The sequence below is a fragment of the Papio anubis genome, chromosome 2 (assembly GCF_008728515.1).
Source record: "Papio anubis isolate 15944 chromosome 2, Panubis1.0, whole genome shotgun sequence".
In the NCBI taxonomy this organism is placed as follows: Eukaryota; Metazoa; Chordata; class Mammalia; order Primates; family Cercopithecidae; genus Papio; species Papio anubis.
In genome coordinates, this window is record NC_044977.1 from 60838842 (window position 1) to 60851145 (window position 12304).

General features: G+C 40.8%; 1 long non-coding RNA gene across 10 annotated transcripts in view; it reads left to right on the forward strand.

Annotated features, from left to right (window-relative positions):
* LOC110742272 overlaps positions 1–12304 on the forward strand; it is a 478176-nt gene that overhangs the window by 237321 nt on the left and 228551 nt on the right. For all 10 annotated transcript variants that reach the window (XR_004181876.1, XR_004181888.1, XR_004181892.1 and 7 more), the window contains exon 3: positions 5064–5196. This is a non-coding gene — a long non-coding RNA (uncharacterized LOC110742272). The remainder of the gene's footprint in view (positions 1–5063; positions 5197–12304) is intronic.

The following is a 12304-nucleotide window of genomic DNA, read 5'->3' on the forward strand; positions in this document are numbered from 1 at the left end:
TTCTAATTTGATTGCACTGTGGTCTGAGAGACTGTTTGTTGTGATTTCTGTTCTTTTACATTTCCTGAGGAGTGTTTTACTTCCAATTATGTGGTCAGTTTTAGAGTAAGTGCGATGTGGTGCTGAGAAGAATGTATATTCTGTTGATTTGGGGTGAAGAGTTCTGTAGATATCTATTAGGTCCGCATGGTCCAGAGCTGAGTTCAAGTCCTGGATATCCTTGTTAATTTTCTGTTTCATTGATCTGTCTAATATTGATAGTGGGTTGTTACAGTCTTCCATTATTATTGTGTAGGAGTCTAAGTCTCTTTTTAGGTCTCTAAGACCTTGCTTTATGAATCTGGGTGTTCCTGTATTGGGTGCATATATATTTAGGATAGTTAGCTCTTCTTGTTGAATTGATCCCTTTACCATTATGTCATGGCCTTCTTTATCTCTTTTGATCTTTGTTGGTTTAAAGTCTGTTTTATCAGAGACTAGTATTGCAACCCCTACTTTTTGTTGTTGCTTTCCATTTGCTTGGTAAATCTTCCTCCATCCCTTTATTTTGAGCCTATGTGTGTCTTTGCATGTGAGATGGGTCTCCTGAATACTGCACATCAATGGGTGTTGACTCTTTATCCAATTTGCCAGTCTATGTCTTTCATTTGGGGCATTTAGCCCATTTACATTTAAGGTTAATATTGTTATGTGTGAATTTGATCCTGTCATTATGAAGTTCGCTGGTTATTTTGCCCATTAGTTGATGCATTTTCTTCATAGCATCAACAATCTTTACAATTTGGCATGTTTTTGCAGTGGCTGATACTGGTTATTCCTTTCCATGTGTAATGCTTCCTTCAGGACCTCTTGTAAGGCAGGCCTGGTGGTGACAAAATATCTCAGCATTTGCTTGTTTGTAAAGGAATTATTTCTCCTTCACTTATGAAGCTTAGTTTGGTTGGATATGTAATTCTGGGTTGAAAATTCTTTTCTTTAATAATGTTGAATATTGGCCTCTACTCTCTTCTGGCTTATAGGGTTTCTGCAGAGAGATCTGCTGTTAGTCTGATGGGCTGCCCTTTGAGGGTAACCCAGCCTTTCTCTCTGACTGCCCTTAATATTTTTTCCTTCATTTCAACCTTGGTGAATCTGATGATTATGTGTCTTTGGGTTGCTCTTCTTGAGGAATATCTTTGGGGTGTTCTCTATATTTCCTGAATTTGAATGTTGGCCTCCCTTGCTGCTTCAGGAAGTTCTCCTGAAAAATATCCTGAAGAGTGTTTTCTACCTTGGTTCCATTTTTCCCGTCACTTTCAGGTACACCAATCAAACGTAGATTTGGTCTTTTTACATTGTCCCATATTTCTTGGAGACTTTTTCCTTTCTCTTCACTCTATTTTTTTATAATCTTGTCTTCTCACTTTATTTCATCAATTTGACCTTCAATCACTGATATCCTTTGTTCTGCTTGATCGAATCAGCTATTGAAGCTTGTGTATGCTTCATGAAATTCTTGTACTGTGTTTTTCGGCTCCATCAGGTCATTTATTTTCTTCGCCACACTGATTATTCTGGTTAGCCATTCCTCTAACCCTTTTTCAAGGTTTTTAGCTTTTTTTGCGATGGGTTAGAACATGCTCCTTTAGCTTGGAGAAGTTTGTTGTTATCCACCTTCTGAAGCCTACTTCTGTCAGCTTGTCAAACTCATTCTCCATCCAGTTTTGTCCCTTGCTGGTGAGGAGTTGTGATCCTTAGGAGAAGAAGGGGTGTTTTGGTTTTTGGAATTTTCAGCCTTTCCGCTCTGGTTTCTCTCCATCTTTCTGGTTTTATCTACTTTTGGTCTTTGATGTTGGTGACCTATGGATGGGGTTTTGGTGTGGATGTCCTGTTTGTTGATGTTGATGCTATTCCTTTCTGTTTGTTAGTTTTCCTTCTAACAGTCAGGCTGCTTAGCTGCAGGTCTATTGGAGTTTGCTGGAGGTCTACTCCAGACCCTGTTTTCCTGGGTATCACCAGTGGAGGCTGCAAAACAGCAAATATTGCTGCCTGATCCTTACTCTGGAAACTTCGTCCCAGAGGGGCACCTGCCAGATGCCGAGCATGTTCTCCTGTATGAGGTGTCTGTTGGCCCCTACTGGGAGGTGTCTCCCAGTCAGGCTACACAGCGGTCAGGGACTCACTTGAGGAGGCAGTCTGTCCATTATCAGAGCTCCAACACTGTGCTGGGAGAACCACTGCTTTCTTCACAGCTGTCAGGCAGGGATGTTTAAGTCTGCAGAAGCTGTGCCCATAGCTGCCCCTTCCCCCAGGTGCTCTGTCCCAGGGAGATGAGGGTTTTTTCTGTAAGTCCCTGACCAAGCCTGCTGCCTTTTGCTCCGATATGCCCTGCCCACAGAGATGGAATCTAGAGAGGCAGTCGGCCTTGCTGATCTGTGGTGGGCTCCACCCAATTCGAGCTTCCTGGCAGCTTTGTTTACACTGTGAGCATAAAAATGCCTACTCAAGCCTCAGCAATGGTGGATGCCCCTCCCCCTCCCAAGCTCCAGTGTCCCAGGTTGTCTCAGACTCCTGCGCTAGCAGTGAGAAATCCAAGCCAATGGATCTTAGCTTGCTGGGCTCCGTGGGCGTGGGACCTGCTGAGCCAGGCACTGGAGGGAATCTCCTGGTCTGCCGGTTGTGAAGACCATGGGAAAGGCACAGTATTTGGGCAGGAGTGTACTGTTCTTCCTGTTACAGTCTCTCATGGCTTCTCTTGGCTAGGAAAGGGAAATCCCCCAACCCCTGGTGCTTTGGGTGAGGCGATGCCCCACCCTGCTTTGGCTCGCCCTCCGTGGGCTGCACCCACTGTCCAAACAGTCTCAGTGAGATGAACCAGGTTCCTCAGTTGGAAATGCAGAAATCACTTGTCTTCTGTGTTGATCTCACTGGGAGCTGCAGACCAGAGCTGTTCCTATTCAGCCATCATGGAAGCACCTCCTAATGCCAGTTTTAAATGCAAGTAAAAAAGCAATTAACTTGTATGTAGAATCACCAAAATTACTCAACTTGTTTTTCATAGCTTACATGTATATACAAATATATATGTATTGTTCTTACCAGAACAGTGAAAATGCTACACAAAACTAAATCAACTTACTATTTTTCTTCTTGATATGCACACAGTCTCCCAACATCTCTGCCTTAAGGTTACTGATGAGTAAGAAAGGACTGAAAGGAAAATCAATATGAGTTGCCCTATCTTTCCCTTTTCTTTTGTGTCATCGTTTTCAGCATGAGTAGTTAGTTAATAAAGTAGCATAATTAAGAAAGGATATGATGGGTTTCATTGGTTGTTCGTGTTTCTTAGAATGGTGTGTTTCTTAGAAAGAATGACTTCATTCTGTGATTGAAACCATTTCTGGTTCAAAGGGACATTGTGGCTTCTTGGGGTGCTGTCTTCTTACTCCATTTGTTGATGAAAAGAGTCAAACTTTTTATAATATTTTAAGAGATTGATTTTGAGCCAAATGTGAGTGACCATGCCTGTGACCCAGCCCTCAGAAGGTCCTGAGAACATGCGCCCAAGGTGGTCAGGGTACAGCTTGGTTTTATATATTTTAGGGAGGCACGAGACATCAATCAAATACATTTAAGAAATACATTGGTTGGGTTCCGAGAGGTGGGACAACTCAAAGTGGGAGCTCCCAGACTATCAGCAAATTTAAACACTTTCTGGTTCACAATTGGTTGAGTTTTTCTGATGACCTGGGATCAATGGAAAGGAATGTTCAGGTTAAGATAAAGGATTGTGGAGACTAAGTTTTATTGTGCAGCGGAATCTCTCAAATAGCAGACTTCAGAGAGAGCAGGTTGTATGTTTCTTATCAGACCTAAAAGGGTATCTGGCTCTTAGTTGATTATCTCTTGGATCTGAAAAGAAAGGAAGGAAAACAAAAGGGAAAGGGGATTTTCTGTAGAATGTGGATTTTTCCCACAAGAGACTTTCAGGGCAATTTCAAGATATGACAAGAAAATATATTTTGAGGTTATATATTTTTCCTTATCTCATAATGGTATTCCAGAGTGAGATTGAAAAGTAAGTTATGATATATAGGGTCAAATAAAACCCATCTGATCAGAATTTGTGTAGAGCATGATCCCCTAGACCCCTTATGTAGGAATTTGGGCAACATAAAAAATCAGAGCTTAGTTCTCAAGTTATATTCATAACACACTCACCTTGTACTCCCTTTAAATCTCAGTAAACTCCCACACATGTGCTCATGGGGCATCATGAATGCTGTATGCAAATAGGCAGCAAGAAATGGAAGAAGACACATAGATTGCATATTACCTGTATCTCCTCTGCTCATGAACATTCTCCATTGTCCCAGCAGACTTCACTTAAAAAAATATAAGTTCAGTGATAAAATTATTAATCATTTCAAGACCATGATAGCTGAGTATTTAACCAAGTGTGGGACTCTTCTGAGCACACGGCCCTAAGTGATTGCACAAGTCACACATGCCCACGAAGTAGGACCTACTTGCATTTGCTGTTGTATTTCATCTCCCCCTTGCAGGGCCCTAAGACTCTACATGGATCACTGCCCCTATGAATTTCTGTAGAGCTCACCATTGTTTACCTGTTACATGCCATAAACTGCCTTCTGTGACTAGTTATCTCATCCCATGTGTTCTTTCTCTCTACAACATTATAAGCTCCTTGAGGGTAGTGTCATAATAATGGCTCCATTTATCATGCAAGTTTGGCCTTGCTGAGGCCTTGCTGTGGCCTTGCTGATTCTATCAACTTCCTGGGTATTTAAATATATTATTTGTAGCTATTATTGTTACTATTATTATTCTCGTAAAAGGGTTCAGGCCCTGTAGTCAGATTGTCAGTGCTCAAATTGTTATCTTAGTTGTGACCTGGGGCAAGACACTTAATCACTTTAAGTGTTGATTTTTTTGTTGTATTTTGTTATAAGAATTAAGTGCTATAAGTTCTCTAAAATTTAGCATGCCTGTCACATGATAAATAAATATTACCTATTCATGTTATTATTATTTCTTCTTCTTCTTTTTATTATTTGTTTTAGTCCCAAGAGTACTATGATCCCTATTTTCAGGATGCGGCATCTGAGATGTTGAGAAGAAACACAGCCAGCAGGTGGAAGACCTTCTCATCTCTAGAACCATGCTGCTCAATATGTAGGCATCAGCAATATGCAGGTATTGAACATTTGACATTTGACAAGTTTGAATTGAGATGTGCTGGAAGTACAAAATACACACTGAATTTTGAAGACTTAGTATGAAATAAAGAATGTAAAAAACCCCACAAACACTTTTCTATTGATTACATATTGAAATAATATTTTGCACATATTGGGTTAAAGTACATTATTAAAATTAATATCATTGTTTTTTACTTTTTAAAAGGTGACTCAAATTTAAAATGTAAATTTTTAAAACTTTGATAATGTGGCTCACATTATATTTCTATTAGACAGATTGCTCTTTCTGGAGGCTGTGATTGTGGGGGCTCAGGACTGGGGGTGAAGCCATCTTTAAGAAGACATTCCACTGAGCAAGCTAATAAAGCTCTTTGAATTCCTTGCTCATCATAATCTTTAAGATTTAATTTTAATGACCACAGGAGGGAACTTTGGATTTCACTTATCAATATAAGAAAATGTTTTAAGCTGGTAATTGTTTTGCATCTCAGATGAAACTAATTTTCCTTGACAGGAAGCTGAGAGGCTTTCTATTCCTCCATGTGGTACTAATGGCCTAGGGAAGAACACGAGTTTTAGAATGGAAGATTTGAACCTCAGCTTCCTCTTCTAGCTGTGTGACTTTAGGCAAAATATTTTTGCTTTTTGGAATCTTAGTTTGTTTATCTGAATAAAGGGACACTAATATCTACAGAGTTGAATATCTTTGCCCTCTGGTTACAGTCTTTATCCTCTCTACTTTGTTCTGTGCTCTGGTGGGATGACCTATGAATGACACCAAAGGGTTCTCTTGACCATTGGTTTCAGGTTGAGTTTGGACCTGAAACTCCCTACTCTCTTGAGTAGGGCTGTGCACCTACATGACATCAAAATTCTGGGAGAGAAGTATATGAATGGATTTCTTTGGAGTGAGCACAGATATTTGTGTACTGTGTTAATGTCCATAGAGAGCACCCAGAGTGGATGAGGCTCTCCATAACTAGGTGGATGAGCTGCCCATTCTGGGTATGCCCCAGAGCTTGCTCAATTGTCTCCTGTACAGAATGCCTTGTCTGTCCCAATATTACTTATGACTTGGGGTCAGTTTTTCTTGCAAGAGGTATGACATAGTCAACTTAGCCTGATGGAATTCATTGGCCTTATCATATGCAACATCATCTAGAAGCAGCTACTTAACAGAATGGTAGGATGGCCCGCCAAAGGCTAAGTTATGAAGATGGTAGGAAGGCAATGTTCTACCAATTTGGAGTGCTGTCCTTCATGATATGGTATACATGCTTCAAAACCAATGGCTAGGATATAGTGTCATCCCTTAGAGCCAGAATGCCCAGGTATGGGAACCAAGGGTGGAGATGGGAGTGGCCTGTCTTACCAATACATCAAATAACCCATAGGAAGTACATCTGCTTAATGTTCTGGAGATCCTAATGCCCAAAGAAAGAATACTTTTAAAAGAGTCATGTTCCTAGTGAATTGGAAGCTGAAGCTGCCTCTGGCCATTTTGAGCTCCTCATATAGCTGGACCATTGTATAGAAAAGGGGTCACTGCATTCAGTGAGGTGACTGGTCCTGATTACCAGGGGATAATGAAGTTATCCCCTAATGAATTCAGGCCCTTCATAAATCAAGACTGTGGTCAATTTTTCAGTTGAGAAGTGGGCAGAGGATAGGGCAAACATGGAATAATGATAGAAGAAGGCTGGCTGCTACATTTATCACCTTAGGTCTTATGCTCACATGCGAAGCTACAGGAACTGTTATGGAAATGCCAGGTGTTTGATGTAGGTCCTGTCATTCACTGCTCAGAAAACCAATCACTGAAACAGTGAGTATTGCCAGGGGATAAGGCTTTGTTATATTGCAGGTGACATCAGCTGGGAAGATGGGAGGCAAGCCTGTTCTTTCTAACCAGCTAAAATGGGGTTGGGGGTGTATATAGCAGGAAGGAATTTAGAAAACAGAAATTAAGAAAGAGTAAGGAAGCAATCAGGAGGAATAAGGGGTCTGGCATCTCACCAATCTGGTGAGTATCAGTTTCCTTGATACTATCTGGGAAGCCTGAGGGTTGGTTTCCTGAGAAAGGGACTCAGATAAGACAAATGTAAGTTTCAAGCTTTAATACCAGGAGGACCAATTTCTATGTTTATTCAAGAACCATAAACATCATTCTATGAGACAATTGGGTTAGTTTCAGAAATATAACAGTTATATTTTATGTTAACTAGTTATTTCCTCACCTTTTATTCTCATATTTTTACGAAAAAAGATAGTTTTATGGAAACCATCTTTTGGTGATTACTCATGTTTTGGGTTTCTGTTGGGAAGATGACTGAATTGATATCATTTCATCCTGGTTTGGCATTTTTGCAATTGAATTAAAAGTACAGTAAATGATGGGGGAGAGTTCCTGGGGGAGGGTTGGACTGTGCTGGATGTCTTCTGTTTCCCTTTCAGATCCACTTTTCACCCTTCCCTACCCTGTTTTATGACTCAGGAGGCTCATTCTATTGGGTTTCATCAGTGGGATCCCTTGTCCTCTGATTCCAATTGTGTTTAGACAATGGAGTGGGAAGGGAGGCAGAAGTGGTAGATCAGACAGCAGGTGAGCAGTGAGTTAACAGTATCTATTCCCCTCATTTTTTTCCCTGTCATATCACAAGGGTTGGCCCCTCACTCCATGGAAAGCCATAGTTTGTGTTGCCATTTACTACCCTCTCTGAGTTGTCAGAGCTGTTGCTAGCCTCAGGTTGCTGCAGCAATCCTTGCTGGATGACTTTAAACTCTGCTGGGACCAGGGCTGATGTTCCTGCCTTGCTGGGTTGTTGTAAGAATTGGAGATAATGAATGCAAATCACTTGGTACAATGACTAGCACTCCGTAGGCACTTAAAATGATAATTTTTGTTTCTGCCAAATCCTTTTAAATTCCTAGTTCAAATGATTGCTTAAGGAATTAGCACTGCTTTAAGAAATAAATGAGATAATGTATGTGAATGCTTTGTTAAGTGTAAATCACTGTAGAAATGCAAGATAGAGTTATACTAGATTCTCTGAACCTTAGAAGTATTATTTTAAAAAAATACAGTTCTGTTTGTCTTGCCTTAGTCAGATGCAATTAGGTTTTTCTCAGAAATGGAGTAGGATAGAAACTTGAACTGCAGATTTTCATGCAAATCTCATTGAATTAAAAACTTTATACATCTTCTTCAGGCTCTAGGCCTTTGGTTTTAGATTTCCCATTCTCATTTCCTCTTCTTTCTAGCCCAGTGAAGCATAGGTATCAAGATGAGCAGATGGAGAGGTAATTGCTTCTCTGTCTCATTGTAGAAAGAGAAGCAAAAAGCAGTGAGAAAGCATCTTGAAATGCGGAAGAAATTATTGAGTCTGCATAGTGGCTTTGCACAGTCCCTTCTGAGATGGGAAGGGAAATGGTGAGGCAAGGTAAACAGGAGTTGATTTTCCTTCTGATGTAGAACTTTACATACCATAAATCAGAGTTATTAGGAGGACTTGCCAGGGAGGAATCAGAGTAATTAGGAGGACTTGCCAGGGAGGGTGGAGAACTGCACCATGGTGCAAACCTTGCTTTTTTATTTACATGTTGCAAGTGACCATTAGAGTGTTTCTTCTCTGTGCTTCCATTTGTTACATCAGTTTAATGAAACTCACCACTTTTTGCTGTGTCCCATGCTGTTTTATTTTTCTTTCAAATGACATAGCTTGAAGAAATTATCTGAGCAAAGAAATTTAGCACTTGTTCATTAAAATGTGTCTGAGGCGTATTCCTTCTTAGGAGTGCAGAGACAATGATTAGAGCCCAGTGGTTAAGAGCATGCTAGACCTGGGTTCGATTACTGAGTTCCCCACTGATCAGGCTGTTACTGGAAAGAGGTCCTGACCCACACCTCAAGAGAGGGTTCTTGGACCTTGTGTGAGAAAGAATTTGGGGTGAGTCCATAGAGGAGTGAAAGCAAGTTTATTAGAGAAGTAAAGAAACAAAAGAATGCCTACTCCACAGGCAGAGCAGCAGTATGGGTGGCTCAACTGAGTATATTTATAGTCATTTCTTGATTATATGCTAAACAAGGGGTGGCTGATTCATGAGTTTTCCAGGAAAGGGGCAGGCAATCCCAGAACTGAGGGTTTCTTCCCCTTTTAGACCATATGTTCCGCATGTTTCTACGGCATTTGTAAGCTGTCATGCACTGGGGAGAGTGCTTTTTAGCATGCTAATGTATTATAGTTAGCATATAATGAGCAGTGAGGATGACCAGAGGTCACTTCATTGCCCTCCTGGTTTTGGTGAGTTTTGGCCAGCTTTTTTACTGCATCTTCTCTTATCAGCAAGGTCTTTGTGACCTGTATCTTGTGCCGGCCTCCTAGCTCATCCTATGACTAAGAATGCCTAACCTCTGGGGAATGCAGCTCAGTAGGTCTCAGCCTTATTTTACTCAACTCCTATTCAAGATGAAGTCACTCTGGTTCGATCGCCTCTGACAAGGCCATTATCTTAGCCTCAGTTTCCTTCTCTGTCAAGTAGTGCTAATAATTGTATCTTGTTGGGACAATCAAGTTCAGCAATGACTGGCCAAGCCCTTTATAGAATGTCCAGTGCTGGATTTAAGGTGTTATTATTACTAAGCTACCAATCTATGGTTAATAAATCTGACTTTCATCAAACTGTGTTTGTTTTGAAATAAAGACCAAGAAACATATAATAATTTAATAAGGTATATGTTGACATTGTCCACAAAAGTAAGTTTTCTGATTGAATATATAATACATGTAAAAATATCCAGAATAGTGCCTGATGTCTTCTCTGAGATTGCAGAGACAATGATTAGAGTGCAGTGGTTAAGAGCATGCGTTCTGTAGACCTGAGTTCAATTCCTGAGTTCCCCACTTATCAGCTGTTACTGAAAAGGGGTCCTGACCCACACCTCAAGAGAGGGTTCTTGGACCTTGTGCAAGAAAGAATTTGAGGTGAGTCCATAGAGAAGAGTGAAAGCAAGTTTATGAGAGAAGTAAAGAAACAAAAGAATGCCTACTCCACAGGCAGAGCAGCAGTATGGGTGGCTCAACTGAGTATACTTATCGTTATTTCTTGATTATATGCTAAACAAGGGGTGGCTTATTCATGAGTTTTCCAGGAAAGGGGCAGGAATTTAGAATGTTAGACTTCCCTATTATCTAAAGCAGGCATCTGGTTGCCAAGTTTCTTTCCCAAAAATGTATAAGTAACTAGAATTTCTATACATCTCCAGAATGCATGCATGTTGAAACTCATTGTGCAACCCTTGCTGACATCCAAGTATCAAAACACCTATAAATGCAATCATTTATCATGACCTACATGGCTAATATGGTTCTAATTACCCTTAAGTACCTGCTTTAAGATTCATAAATACTCCCAAGGAAAAATCCACCATGTTGCACTCATTCCTCTCCTGCTGAGGCACCCTACTCATTCTTCTGCAGTGTTCTTTCTATCTAATAAAATTTTCTTCCTCAAACCTATATGTTTGTTGGTAAATTCTTACTATCCTATGACCCATGAACCAACCACTTTCTGATGCTGGGGCTCTGACACCTTGTCTGGCAGCAACAGTTGATAATAACAATAAGCTGCACTTTGTAAGGTAACTTTTACTTGCGTTACACCTGGTGTGACCCTCACAGTAGCAGTATGAAGAAGGTTCTATTGCTATTAATATCATTCCGATGTTGCACATAAGGGAGCTGAGGTTCTGAGCAGTTAAGTTTCTGACTCTTCCAAAGTCATACGGCTAGATTCTTTGATGCCAACTTTGACCATGCTCCCAATACATTTGAAAGCAAGCACAGTGAGAATAGTTGTCAGCTTCCATTTCCCAGGCAAGGGCTGGCTCAGGAGTTTGTTTTTCCTGGGAGTCTGATGATTTGTATCAGTGATTAAGAGCTTAGGGGATGACTGAATCTGTGGTAAGGGTGCTATGAGGAAGGGAGGCTGTTCAGGCTGAGGTGTAGGAGAATGAGGGTGAGATGGTATTAGAGGAGAGGTAAATACAGAATCGAGTCTGAGTGTAAATGAACTGACCAGTGGGACAGAAGAGGTGGGAGGGCCAGGTATCAAATGGCTATAGTATCATCATTACCTGTTGTTAATTTAAGTGTAGCCTAAAGTGGCCTCCTTACATACTTTAAGTTTGGCCTCAAGGTTTCTTCTTACACGGTGCACTGTAACCTAACTAGATGTGTAAACCGACTATAACCTACTCTTGTACCAATCATAGAGTTTTGGCCTGTCACAGGCTGCCAGCTGTTCAACCCATGTTCTAATAAGGCAAATGCCAAGCTGTACCCAATCCAACTGTTTCTGTATCTCACTTATGTGTCCCCACCACCCCATTATTACCAAAATGCCAGCGGTTTGGTCTAGTTCTTGCTGCTCACTGCATAGAAAGCCAATCACTGAGACAATGAGTATTGCCAGAGAAGAAGGCTTTAATGGGGTGCTGGAGCTGAGGAGATGGGAGATCAGTCTCAAATTCATCACACTGACCAACCAAAATCAGGGGTTTATATAGCAGGGAAGAAATGTAACTACATGCAGGAAAACATGAGTTAATGAGGGGTAAGGAAGAGGAACTGGTCAACAGGAAGCAGGGAGTCAGTTAGGCAATCATGATGGGTGAGAGATCTGGTGTTTCATTGTCCAGATGTGGTGTCTAGTAAGCTTCAGTTCCTTGATACTATCTGGGAGGCCTGATGATTGGTTTTTTGAGAAAGAAACTCAGATAAGACAATTCTAACTCTCTCCACTTTTAAGATTGGGAGCATCAATTTCTATGTTTATTCAAAAGAAACCATAAACATCAGTGCTGTGGGACAATTGGTCTGGTTTCACCATTGCTCTGAAGCTATTCTGGATCCGGGGGCTGCCCAATTCTCAAATTATTTTGTGCTCAATTAAACTCTGGTAAATATAATTTGCCTAAAGTTTTTCTTTTAACAGTGATTAGGAATAGATTCAGGGTCATCTCCTGACTTCTCCACAAAGTATTGGAAACAGACATTCCTCAAGACACTTTGAGGTCTTATGGAACTTGAAAACTGGAAGGACCT